The sequence below is a fragment of the Labrus bergylta genome, chromosome 7 (assembly GCF_963930695.1).
Source record: "Labrus bergylta chromosome 7, fLabBer1.1, whole genome shotgun sequence".
NCBI classification, from domain to species: domain Eukaryota; kingdom Metazoa; phylum Chordata; class Actinopteri; order Labriformes; family Labridae; genus Labrus; species Labrus bergylta.
In genome coordinates this window covers 8,233,421-8,247,690 of record NC_089201.1, presented here as the reverse complement: position 1 = coordinate 8,247,690, position 14,270 = coordinate 8,233,421, and the positions used below count along the sequence as shown (strand labels likewise).

The 14,270-nt window shown below is 42.8% G+C and overlaps 1 protein-coding gene across 1 annotated transcript in view; it reads left to right on the top strand.

The window, feature by feature from the left end:
* The window catches only part of abtb2b (ankyrin repeat and BTB (POZ) domain containing 2b), a 42,693-nt gene that overhangs the window by 2,048 nt on the left and 26,375 nt on the right, over positions 1-14,270 (top strand). The window lies entirely within an intron of this gene.

The window sequence follows — 14,270 nt, the reverse complement described above, 5'->3', positions numbered from 1 at the left end:
CTCTCCTCCAGCTCCAGCTGTGCGTCCTGCTGCCTGCACATTCGCTTCCTCCACCCCAACATCCCTCGTCTATCAACTCTCTTCCCCGTCCCTCTTTGTCACACCCTAGTAGACTCGCAGCACTCATTTTTCCAAGGCTGTTTTGGCAGTCCAGTGTTGGCTTGATTCATGGGCTTGTGTTGGGACAATGTAACCAGCCTTTGTCTGTGGCCCACTACCAGCTCCCTGGAGCACCGCTTTTAACTGCAGGACAATAGCCTTTTGTTGTGTGATCGTGCAGCTTAGTCCAACGCAGAGGGAGTGAAAACAAATGCTGAGGAAGCTCGGCATATTCACACATTCATGGTCATATACAACATAAAGAGGGAGAGAGAGAGAGAGTAACTGGAGGTAGCCATTACTAAAAGGCTGCATATTTGCGACTGATCTGAATTAAGACGTTATCGTGCAGGAGCTCCTCACATGGGATGCATGTGGAGAATATCTAAATGCTGCTACAAAGTGACACTCAGCAATAAATGTCTCTAACTTGCACAAATGCATGCAGTATCACCTTATATTTCATATTAAACATTTTAAAAACACAAAGAGCTGTGCCTTGGAGAGATATTTCATTGCAAAACAAGTTAAAGAGCAGCTTTTGTTCCAGTATTTCACCAGATGTCTTTGGTTGGGTTTTGACTGGTCTATTTTGGTGATTTAGTCATTGGTTTTGAGAAAGACCAGTGAGTGTGTGTTTATGTAATAACAACAGGCCCTTATTCTGACCACCCTAGCTTTTTATAGCCCCAAGACTGGGCTTTGCAAGCCACATACCCCTCTACCACCTTACCACCTGACACCCCACACCCTAAACCCTTACTCTCTTCACTCATCCCCACCTCTGCAGTGATTCCCCCAGCCACCAAAACCATCCACGCACCCAAAAGCAAAAAAGATCCACTTTTTTTTTTCAGTACCAGGAAGTAGACTTTACTGATCATATGGAAGGGCAGAGTCCGATAAATCCTCCTCCCTCTCGGTTGATTCCTCTCCGTCTCTCTGACTGTTACTCTTTCCCAGGGGCTGGCTCACATCTGGAACTCTTTAAGTCAGAAATGACTTCTACGGCTCCAATAACAATCCTGAAAACTCCCTCCCTCCTCTCCTCCTGCCCTCTCTCTCTCTCTCTCAGTCACTCACTCACTCTTGCCCCCCCCCTCTTTTTTTTCACTTTGCCATTGCTTTCACATCCACTTCATCTTTATCTGTTTATTTCTTCTGGTCTACAGGGAGTGCATTAGAGGAACTTGGTTGTGATGTGCTAGGATCTTATTCATTACTCATGCACACGCCTGCACTAGCGCATTCCCATACACAAAAGCTACACATGCATAATCTGAAACCTATTTACTTCCATTTGCATGTGTTCAAATGGCTCCACAGCACTGGTTGAACTCACTGCACAGAGCCGCCACACAGAGGAATCCATTTGTCATTCATTTCTGTGCACAAGGAAATAGCACGAGCAAGCTCTTCCTGGTATAATTGTTGTTGATAGTACTGTGGGGCATTTTAAAGTGCAGAGTAGTAGCTTTACTAATGGACAGTGGAAGTGGCTTTAAAATCATCGATCTTTATCACTGGCTGGCATGCAGATCTTATTCAACTCTGGACCATTGCTGGACCGACTAGTGGAGGCGTTTTCAAAGTTCTGCCCTCTTTGAGTTTTTGCGGTGTCTCAGACATTTTTCATGTTTTTTTCCTGAGTTAGCTGTTAATGCAAAAGATTTTTAGATGTACAAACTAATGACTTGACCTTGAGTAAGGCTGTTTTATCTCAGCGTGGAACTTTTGGGGCTTTTAAGCCTTGAATTTGTACAACAGCTTGAATTTTAATGAGGTGGCACCTGAAAGAGAGCATTCATACATGAGAGCATGATTTACCTGGATAAATAAACTTAAATTTGGTCCAGTACAAACACAGAAGTTCAGTTACTCTGCTCCAGCGCTACAAAGGTTGTAAAAAAGCCAGTGAGTAATGGGTTTAGGGTGCACTCAGAGATTGGGGCATATGATTTGCAGCTCAGTATTTCCCTAAATATGTATTTAGCCCAAAAAGAAGCGTGGGAACAGTGGGCAGCAAGATGCTGGCTACCCCATCTGTGGCCCAGCACTGTGGTCGCACAGATGGGGTAACCAGCACTCTCAAAATACACGCCCTGCCCCACAGATCTGGAGTGGGATCAAATACAGTTTTGGGAAAAAAACATATCTGGACATTAATATTTTGCTGAAACAAAGTTTTAGTTCATTCCTATGTGCTGCATGTTTAGGCATGCTGTGGATTTGCCTTAGCATTAAGGCTTTATTTGGCCTGAATAACTGTACACATGAATTCAGGAGGTCGGCCTTGTGAACACTGTCAGCAGGTCAGTATGTGTATTGAGTTAAGACCATAAGTCATATAGCTTTAGTGGGTTAATCCTTCATATAACACTACAACTCACGTATTTGTGTGAGAGTCTTTTATGTGGGTGCATTTACCAACACACACACACACACACACACACACACACACACACACACACACACACACACACACACACACACACACACACACACACACACACACACACACACACACACACACACACATCTGTCAGTGTGTTTGCACTGGCTTTTTTGTCTGGTCCCAGCTGTAAAAACACCAACCCATTAGAGTGAACATGTGTTTCACTTTGCTCATCTGTGGGTTCTTCGATGGACTTGTGTGTGGATGTGGACTATTCTTGGAATGAACCATGAGTAATGTTTCACAGATATGACACCATAGATGATTTGTCCAGCTATTACAAAACCAATGAAATCAATTCAGAAACTTCCCGTTGGTTTCACATCCTCTGAAGTTGCTTAGTTTGTGACATTTGATTCAGTCAAAGTCCAGTAACCTTTCTAAAACGTTTGTATACTCCCCTGTGTGCAGCCCATCGTACGTGCTCCTCTCTTCTTTGGAACTTCGGTCATTATTTTGATCTCAAGCCACGCTCCTCCTTAGACATTATAGCAGCATGACTCATGCTTCTTAGCACTGTTTACAGTAAAGCACTGATAGGGAGGAAGCAAAGAAAGATTGGGATGACAGATACTCCAGGGAAACAGGCAATGGACACAAATAGAGACACAGAAATAGCAACAGCAAACTTAAAACATTCATTGTAATGTATTTCTACTAATCACATTCTTGGAGAATAAGTAAGGTTCAGAGAGAAATGAGAGTACATATTTTTATACATTAAGCTTCTTTAACTTGCTTAAATATGGAAAATGTTCTGCCACGGTGTCAGATGCATTAGCACACAATCAGCGGTTGTTGAGGGAATCTGTCCTGCAGGCTGGGTTGAGGGTTGCAGCTGAAGTAGCTAATGAGGGAAGCAGGAATCATGGCTGGAATCTTGGACCAGATAGCTCAGTGCATTGCCTGGATGCTAGTGATGGTTGTGTTGAAAATTGAACTACTGTGTATCCGATCATGCACAGGATTTGGCTTAGCGACGGAATGCCACATCCACATGTGTTGGAGTCTGGCTTGGTCATTGAAAGACTGAAATATTAGTGGTTGGAGAGTCACGAGTTCAAAGTCAGTGGGAATCCTACTAGTGTGAGCAAGTAGACATATGTAGAAAATAACTGTTGTGTGCTGCTTTAAGGTGGAAAGAAAAGAAATGGACTAAATGTGCACTTTTCTATGAGCATTACATTAAACTTTGGGCTGTTAAATTAAGGACAGCTTGCACAGACCAGCTTTTGAAACTGAAGCTGAGGAGCCAGTTTGTTGTTTGTTTTTTTTATAGCAAATACCTACAAGTCAATCATTGCTTATCCCTTTTTGGAACAAAAATTGGCCTTGGCTGCCACAACTAAAAAAAAAGCCTTTTCATATGTGTCCATTTTTCCCAGTCAATCAGTAGCGATAGCAACTAAAGCTTAAAAGGAAACAAGGGATAGGACATGAACATTACCAATAATGAGTCAACAGATTTCATCTGTTCAACTGGGGCTGAGTTACAAGTGAAAATGTCATCCAACTGTTCTGCCTTACAGAGGGAAGAGATGAGGGCTAAAGGATGGGGAGAGGCCAGGCTTGTTTAATTTTACAAGAAAATGTAGTGTAAATTGTTCTAAATTGTTTCACAAATACCTTGTAAATTACATAAAGAAAAACAGTTTTTCTGAACATTCTTTCCTCTTTCTGGAGCTGTCAGGCTCAACACAAAATACAGCTGTGTCTTATAATGTGAAGAAACCATGCATAATAAGCTACTTTGTAAGAGTAAAAGGAGTTTTTGTCTCTCATTGAAGCAGCTCCAGACATAAACTCAGTGCAGTCAGTCAGTCAGTCCAAGATATCTGTCATTGCTTCAGACTATTCTTCTTGCACCTCCTTTGTGTCTCACTTATTTAACACAGAGATGGTTGAATTCGGTGTTACAGAAATGGAAGTAAAAGACGTACAGTTCTTCATTCAATCTTTTTGTTTCTATGGGAATACAAATGTGTTCCATGTTACTTTTAAACACTTGTATAGGGTCTTTTTTCTTTTCTTAACCCTGACAAATCTATGCCAACCATCACACTGCTAATTGCTAAAAGGCATTATCTGGCATGCATCACTTTTTCTATGTGTGCTCCAGTAAAAGTGAGACGGTTACTTCAGTCGATATGGACCCAATCTGTGGGTGATTTGGTTGTAATATTTAATTGCACACTTAAAAGATCAGATGGGCAGACTGGGGAAGGATGGAGGAGGGGGAGTGACAGCATGGAGGAGGACCAGAGTGTGTAGTTTAAGTGGAAACACATTTGTCTGACCATGGATTGGATATAATAACCCCTTGCTGTGCTCTCTGCTGAAATCTGCTGGAGTCATACGGACTTGGCTGGATGGAGCCAAGAAGAGATAGAGGGAGAGATGAAGCTCCAAGCCCATATATCCTCTCTGATTGGGATCTATATGGCCTGGTTGGTTAGAGCCAAATCCCTGCAGCCATGGAAGAGTTTGCGTGTGCGCAGATGTATGTGTGCCAAAGGAAGTGCTGTGATCGCTGAAATAAAGGTACACAGCCTGTTTTCGGGTGTTTTTTCGGCAAAGCTAGGAAAGTGATGTTTTTTTTCGTTCCACTTTCAAGTCTGACCTGTTGTTTCTGTAAACGGGCTGAAAGAACAAGTTTTTTGTGATGCTCTCAGTGACCTCTTTGTCCAGCTGAGTCAGAGCAGCAGTGTGTGGAGCCTGAGTGGAAAAGATCCAAGATATTGCACTGGAAAAGCAAATACACTCGTCTGTAGACACACTGTTGAACACAAGACTCCCTCCTCCTTCCCCTCCTCCTCTTAGGCGACGTTCTGTTTTTCACGCTTTAACACCTACAAATATTCATTTTTCATGCGTAAGTTGCCAATGTGACATTTAGAAACACATCAATCTGTCATCGTCTTCTACATCTCCCTTGATTTGGTATGGACTGTCTGTCTCACTGTCTCTACAGTCAGAAGAAATAAAAAGCACCCAAATAAGAAACCTTTAAAACTCCACAGGTAGGAAACACCACTGTATATGGCTTCCTTCCCGTTGTGCAAACACAAACACACATTTCAGATAGTAGATGGGGAAGCAGGCAAACAGAAGGAGATACTTTTCGCTGTGAGTGTGCAGAGGGTGGAGGGAGCAAATATTGCCACAGTGGACAAAGAAACTGTTACAACTTCAATTCCTGTCGAGTGTCATCCAGTGCCTGAAATTACATGTGTTGTAATGAATGCAGATCATGATCAAATCAGCATCAAATTAAGGCCATCTTCAACAGGTTGAGAAATAGTTTACAGCCTGATGTTTAGAAACAGTTTCTTAAACATCCCAGGAGTAAGCCAATTTTCCAGAGGGAGGAATGAGAGAGAGAGAGAGAGAGAGAGAGAGAGAGAGAGAGAGAGCACGAAAGCGAATGGAAAAGTTACATCAGCTTTTATGACAAGGTTGTTGCTGACTATGCCAGGTTCATTAGGAAAAGTGCCAATCATAACAGGTAAAGTGGAGTGTGTGTGTGTGTGTGTGTGTGTGTGTGTGTGTGTGTGTTGTGTTTATGTGGATGTTTTTTGCCCTACAGTTATAAGTAGGCCACGGCAGCTTTTGACATTGCTTCTGCATGTTTTTGTTTTTGATGTCTTGCTGTCTCTCCCATCTTGGTCTCTCTCTTCTGATGGTATCTGTTCATTTGAAGGGATGTGTTTGTACGTGTGTGTACGTGTGTGTGCGCGTGTGTGTACGTGTGCGCGAGTGTGTGTGTTTGTCCAAATAGCCACTGTGTTATGCTCCATCAAACCTTGTCATCTCTTTCCAACCCAAATAACACCAAACAAAGCACCTTCAACCTCATTTTGGCTCTCCTTTTTATCAGTCTTTTTTCCTTTTCATTGCTCCCAACCCACGTTGACTGAAATCTCTGGCTCTGGCCCTCACCTTCTGAACCTATCTGTTCATCTGTCCTATTTCCTGTACCATACTTCTCAACTTGCTCCGTGCAGCAAAACTCAAACTGCATTTGAATTATGAATTTCCAAAATTTCAGCTTTTCTGTCTGCAACACCTTGTGCCAAGGACCATGCAGATTGGCTCGTGGTGATTAAAAAAAGCCACTGTTTAGTGCTAACAGTATATTTAGAGCGTAACCCTTTTACAGTAAGGTTTTCTGGAATTCCCTGGTGGTTAGTGCAGGGAAGGAGCGCTTTTAGAGCAAGAGCCAGATGTAGAACACATGTGGGCACAGGACAACAGACTCTGTCAAGACAGGACACCCTTGGCCGTAGATTTTAGTTCCTCTGTTGATAAGATCTGCTCAGCACATCTACCACATGTGAATTTCCTCCTGGAACCAAAATAAACAATTTGGATCCCATCGGTAACCAAAAGTAGATGTGTATTTTTAGACAAAGTTAGTAACAAAAAATATTTGGTGAAATGGGGGTGTGTCTCCCTACCACACATTGGGATTTAAGAGGTAGGTGTGCATAAACATCAACAGGTTTGGATAATGTGTAGGGGAAAGTGACAGCGCTGGGACAGTCATCATCAGGACAGCCTGTATTTCAGCTGCAGACTAAAGAGGCTCCTTATTACACATAATCACCATGTCTATGTGTTTCCTCTAAAAACGCTGAGGAGTATGTTTGGGTTTGAGTCTGTGTTTGTGTGGCAGAGAGAACTCGTACAGCTTGACTGCCCACACTGCTGCAAGGAGAGAACTCTCTCCTGGCACTTTGTTTGCGTTTACTCTGTGTCTGTACAGGATATGTCTCTTTGGGTTTCTTCCCACTAATCTGGGTTACATCTGTCAATAACTTCTTGCATGTGTGGGCCGATGTCCTTGTGAGAATGTGCTGATCTCTTGAATGTATTCTGTGAACTGGTAGGCTGTTTTTTTTTTTTTTTAGCTTTATCAGATGCATCTATCTCCGTCTCTGTCTATCTCTGTTGTGTCAGCCATCTGTGTGCCACTGCAGGGTCACCGACAGTGCTGGACATGATGCACTCCAACGGTGGCCAAGTTTCCTCTCCAACGCTGAGATAATCTGCCTATTGAGCATTAGAGGGCTGGAGGGAGAAGATAGAAGAGGGAACAGGGAAGAGTATGTGTTGGAATTTCACCCTGGTGAAAGGAAGCCTTGTTTGGGGGAGTTTAGAGAAATGCATTTTACTTTGGTTTGATTTGTTGCAAAACAGATAAATCCTTGTGAAGACTACACTTCTGTCTGTGCACATAACTTAGATGCTTTATTCCTGCAAGTACATAATGTGTCTGTCAATATGAACTGGACCATTAGTCTCTTATGAAGCTTTGTGCTGAAAGTGTGTCTCTTTCTATCCAGATGAGTGGAGGTTACAGGAAGTCAGTCAGACAGCAGTTAAACAGACCAACAGAACACCCCTCAAAGATTTCCCCTCTTCTCCACCTCAAAGAGCAAAGCGCAGCCTTTGAAAACAGTCACAATGCCAACATGTTCATCAGCTTTTCAGTCCTGACTTTGTTTAACTCTATGTAAGCCTAGTAGAATTATTAAACGTGTTAGGATTAGACTTTTGTTCCACCCACGTGGCCTGTACAAACAAGTGCGACTAATATTGGCTCTGTTGAAAAAGCTTTCTCATTACATTCCATGTGTTTCACATTAGTAACAGTCCATACAGTGCACATACTGTATATACACATACTCTGCGAGTCAGTGCCCTGGCCTTATAGTGCTTCTTTAAGGGGTTGTAAAGGCACTCTTGAAGGCAGTAGTAAAATATATAATGTAAGATCCAGCTAAACATTCACACTGACAGAGGGAATAGAAGAAATGGTGGAGCTGGAGAGGTCAACGCCTTTATTTGATTCAGCTGAAGCTCAAACAATTCTATGCTTTGTCTTCAGTTAATAGTCTGATTTTGGCAGGTGGCTATAAAGAGCCTTTCAACAGTCCAGTCAGGTGCTAGAAAGAGGTGTGTCTGCATGATGGGGTTTAAGGGGGCAGATGTGTCAGGAGATATAGGCAGGGGAGGGGGGAAGGAGTCAGCCTGAGGGGTCAGCATGTCGTAAATACTGCAACACCCACCGAGCCGGTCAGCTGAGACCAAGCCAAAGTGTGGAGTGTGAGCAGCTTTGAAACATCGGGGGGGAATTCAAAAAAATATTGGAAGAAAGTTGTAATTTGGTGTGTTTTAAGAAAGGACTGCCAACACTGTGGGCAATCTGATGTCAGGAGAACAATAGAGCATGCATAGTAGTAATGAAAGCACTCATGTGAAAGCACAACCAGGACATGTCGTGCTCCGTCTCTGTGACTCTGATAACATTGCTGGTCTCTCCCGGTGTCTGAGTAGACAAAGATAACAGACATCCAGAGAACAGCACTTGCATGCAAACACAATGAAAATCAGGAATCACTTGAGATAGAGACTCAGGCTGATAAGTAGCCAGCAGGCAGGCAGACAGACATGGAAAGGAATTTACACTATCAGCATGGGGTGGATGCAGGTGTGAGGAATAGTGCTTTGTAATGCTCATTAGGATGTATACGTGATAACTGATGTGCGTGTGAGAGAGAAAGACAAACAGCAGAGATCCCTGACATTCATCAGGTCTGGATGAATGTGTATCATTCTCCAACCCCATGCTGGGAGGGACACACTTTAGTGGAGGTGCCTCTTAATGTCCTGACCCTGTGGAAAACCTCCCAAGAGTTCCATCTTTCTCTCTCTTCTCCCCTGTATATTTACTTCTTCCATTCATTCTTTGTTCCAGTTTTTGTATCTTTAGTTTCATTCCGTGCAAGAGTCTTGAAATCCCATCATCATCTCTCGCAGCGGAACGCACATGAATGAACAGAAAAGGATAGAGTGAAAACTGATTTAAAACAATTCTGCCTAAATGGATGTCATGTTAACTATTTTCCCTGCAGAGGAGAGGGGGAATTGTTATGGATGAGTTTTAAACAGTTAAACATGAGAAGGTTAAGACTCTAGTGGTTGCTGAATCTAAACCTTGCTCGGTGCTGAGACATCAGGACATAGAGTTGAGCTGAGTGGAAAAGAAAGGCATGGAGGATGGATGACAGACTTGAGGGACAGTGACAAGCATAGAAAAAAAAAAAAGAAATCTCAGAGCAGGAATTGAACCTGCCCAGTGCTTCTTGGCTCGATTGCACTTCTGCACTGAAGGCTGTAATTACCTTCTGACCGACTCATGCTGGTAGCTACAGAGTGGTGAGGTCAGTGTTTAGCTGCCTAGCACAATGAGGTCAAGTACTATTCATGCCCTGGCTTGTGCAATTCTGCAGTAAATTCCCCATCCAGCATCCTTTGCTCTCTCTGTTTGAGCTAATTCTGACTTGTATGAAAATGTTAATGTCTGCAGGCTTGTTCGTGTGTCGCCACAGTCTGAAAATCAAATTAGCAAAAAGCTCACCCCCTGTCCATCTTCTTTTTTCCAACTACCTCTTCCCCTCGTTATCTTCTTCTGTCTTCCTCTGTCTCATGCAGCCTGCCAGTTCTCCTCTCACAGAGGGTCAGCCAGAGACTTTCTGCAAAGGGATGCTAGAGCCAGGCTCCTGGGAACCTAAAAAACGTCTGGGAAAGGCATTAATAAATCCTCTCTCACACACAAAAAGGGGATAAAGCTTGATTTTAAATCTGCCCAGTGATCTCTGTATCATTTTTTTTTTAATTAGATGGCTGCTATGTTCACTTTCCACAGGGAACTTTGGGAACCTATTTTCTATTTTCTGAAATGCCTTCACTGTCCCCTAGCAGAATCTCTTCTGCTACACTTTCCCCAAACCTTTCCCTTCTGTATTTGACTGTCTGTTTTTTTTCTTCCCATGTTTCTCTCAAGAGGTAAAAGTAAGACAAAGCTAATTATCACCCTGCAGTTTTTGTAAGCCCCTCTGAGACTTCACGGGTTGAAATTGGAGAGTGGGAGTTGTCTCAAAGAAGGGAAACAATGTGTGGGTGTCCCTGGCTTAGGGCTTTGGGAAGTCAAAATCCCAACTCTGAACACTTGGCAAGCGGTTGAATGAAATATCCCTCGAGCCTCTCCTTCTTTCTGACTGTCTAGCCATTTGTGGTCAAGGGGTTTCCCGGGCAGGCAAAGCAGGGGCTGCTATTTATCTTGAGCTGGGAAAGACAGTACAAGAACTAAAAGTTTAAACAAGGCCCTTAAAAAATAGATGGATTGGGCCGAAAAAGAGAGATTTTGTTGATGAAGCTCAGCAGGGCCTGCACACATGCTCAGCCGTCATCCTCACGCCTGGGCTGACTCTACAGTGGGAAAAGGAGAATGAAAACAGATTTGTCACTCAGTCTGCTGTTTGTACAGGAGCATGTGCAAGAATAGTTCTCTCCCCCCAATCTGTTACACACAAACATTCCTCTACAACACACACACAGACACCATAGCACCCCTTTAAAGGGTCTCTGCTGGGCAGCGTGGTGTCGCTGGGAGTGGTAGAGGGGTTTGTGTGTTTTTAATGTGTGTGGTCAGGATGTGGCTTGCACCTCTCACTCGTCATGTTTTACTAACAATACCCATGGTGGTTAGAGGCTGAAACTCAGCACATACTACAAGTCTGAGTGGATAAATTGTACAACAAGCGGGAAACTTTTTCCAAAGCCTCCCATTCCCCACTTTATTTCACATTGTAATGCAGTCACATTCGAGAACTGTGGGCTTTTCCTGATTTATCCATCGTTTCCTGACATGCTAGGTTTAATAATTTCTGTTTAGGGCGTATTTAGTCACATGTGGCTAGAGTTAATTTCTTTTATGTGTGTTCCAGGGTGTAAGTTTCTCTGCAAAGAAGGTCGATCTGCTATTATTTAGCCATTGAGGCTTGGAAGCTGTTGTTGAAATGAACTGACCGGGCCTCGTACATGTCCGGAAGAGATGCATTAAACACAGACACACACACACACTTGCACACTTGTGAGAATTACAGTGAAAAAGCAAATGGCCTTTAGCTTTGGCACAGTCTGTTCTTGGTAAAGTGTCTTGTTTGTGTAGTGCTCTGATTTTATAGTTAGAAGAAATATGGAGGAGATGAGAAAGACGACAGTCTTTTTGGAGGTACTATCTCTCCACGTCCGTGATCCTTGTCTCTCTTTTTCCATCTGCTGCTCAGAGGAAGGGGCTTCAGTGGGTGGTCCACTGAGCCTATACGGAACAGTAGCCTTTTATAACCTGCAAAACACACAAACTCATACAAACACACGTATCGAGAGGCCTAAACACACACAGACAGACACATTAAATCACAGCTCATAGATTAAACCTGTCTGAAGGTGCTGAGATGACCTTATAAAGAAATTCAATGACATACACACACTGAGTCAAGCTTTCCTGTAGCACCTGCAGGAGCAACAGCTGGGAATACACGGGGCAACAAACACCACCGCTTCTACACATAAACACACACACACACTCACCTCCCACAACTTTATTTGTGTTGCTGTCGTGCAAAGGCAGAGGAATTTGTGGTCAGGTACTGTCTGCAGAGAAGAAGCAGCAAACACTCATCACACTGCGTACATGAGTTGTTAGTTTCACAGCACTGTTCGCTTTGTGTCTTAAGGACAAGACTGCAGTAGTAATGAGTCAGGACGACGTGAAATGATGTTAGAATGACCTTAGTTGAGGTTTCACACAACTTTGAAACTGATAATGAATTTAGAGAAGATATGTCGGCTTACATTCATTCAACAAACACTAAGGCATGTCCATCAGAACTGAAAAAATCTTTAGACGGTCTAATGTTATTATTTCAGGTTAACTCTTCATTTGTTAACCTGTCTGTTCTTTTTGGGGAAGAGGACAGAGGCAGAAGAATAATACTTGTATCAGTTTGAGCACAACAAGAGAACAAAGATTGCTCTGTCTCTGTCAAACATTCTTTGCAGAGGTGGTTTTTGAATCTGTGTTGTACACTGCAGTATACGAAATCAGGTTTTGTGCTTCTGTGTTTGAGCAGTTTAAAGTCAACTTTTTTTCTCACATAGCTTCAACTTTTTTGGGGAAAGGAAATGAGAACATTGAGCTTTTGAGTAAAAGGAAAAGGGAGTATGCAGACGTTTAAAGAAAGAATAGTTGTATGCATCAGTCAGCTCTGCGTTTCTTTTTCTTTAAATAAATCATTTTTTATTCATGTGGTGACACGTCAGGGAGGTCCTGACCCCCAGTTCCAGGACCATTGTAACTGTTGGTGTCTGAGTAGGTGTGTTTGTACCTTTGTGAAAAGATGACATGTACACAATGAGGCTTTGTTTAACTGTTAGTGTTTCTCATAGTGCTGACCACCACATGTGCTCTTGTCAGCTCATGGACAAAAACGAGGGAGGCATGAGTGTAAGTGTGTGATATTGTGTGTGTAAGTGGCTTCTTTCTTGGTCTTAAGATTGTAGGTCAAAAGGTGACATAAATGCATAAGAGGATGGTCCTTTTTTTAGTGGTCTGGACCCTCCCTCTGTGTTCAGTGTGTGGGTGTGTGAGAGGGTCAGGGGTAGGTTGTAAACCCCTTTGGGTGTCAGATGGGTCATACAGCCAGTTGAATGAGGTGACTGGTCTGGTTAAAGGTAATTTACTGCCTTTTGCTAAAGAGATTGACATTCTGACACGCCCTGCAGGTCTCTACCACACCCAGGACACACACTAACACACACACACACACACACACACACATACAGAATATTTAGTGCTGCTATCTGTGCCTTTGCTGTCATCTGCATAACTTAAACATGGCCACACACATGATTCATGCTTTTGGATGCCTGGTGCATACCAATATTTGATTCTGTGCTGATATCTGTGTGGTCAGACTGCACTTTATATTTCAGAATGTCATTGTGTGCATCTGAGGTTGGGTGGTCCATTGATTTATCGTCTGTGTCTCGCTCTTAGACGTGTTCCAATAGTGGCATTGATTTCCTGACTAATTATATGAGATGGTGCTCTACCCACTCAAACCATCTGATGTTATGACCCACATGCTTCCCTTCCCAGGGTCCGACCCTCAACCCCTTTTCTGTCCTGTCAAAATGAGGACAGTTGCGTCAACAATGGCACAAACGACAGAAGAATGAGGCAGATGTAAATGGAGCAGCCCCACTCATTACTGCAGACAAAAGAACTGTGGGCCCTTTTTGAACAAAGCTGTGCACCGTTCACTGTCCACTGCTGTCAAATGCTGCTGAGTTGTGATGCCTATGAAATAATGCAAACTCATCTCCTCCATTTGTCTTCTCTATGTCAGGTTATTAAGGGATGGAATTAGTCTGTGAGTGGCTTCTGTTTCTTAATGCACACTTAATTGGAACAATAAAACTTTAATGCAGCAGTGTTCCACATATAGTTTTCTGTCTATAGAAGTAAATGTAGCCTCCAATGTTTATTGAGCTGACTGTGCAGGTTTTGAATCACTTAAAGTAAGGCGTTGTAGACATTAATGGAAGGTAACTTAATGCATTGACTCAAGCAAGTTCAGTTTGGAGGTATACTTAACTTGAGCAGACCCATATTATATTTCTTTATTCAGTACTCTACTCCTCTCATTAGTTTAAGAATAAAATACTGGATTTCTACTCCCATTAAATGTATTTACAGTTGATTCTAGTTAAAAGATCAGGATGACCCACCCAGCACTATGAAGTACTGAGCTCCACCATGAAGAACTTTAACTGTAATATGCCAGAAAACCATTATGAGAATAAA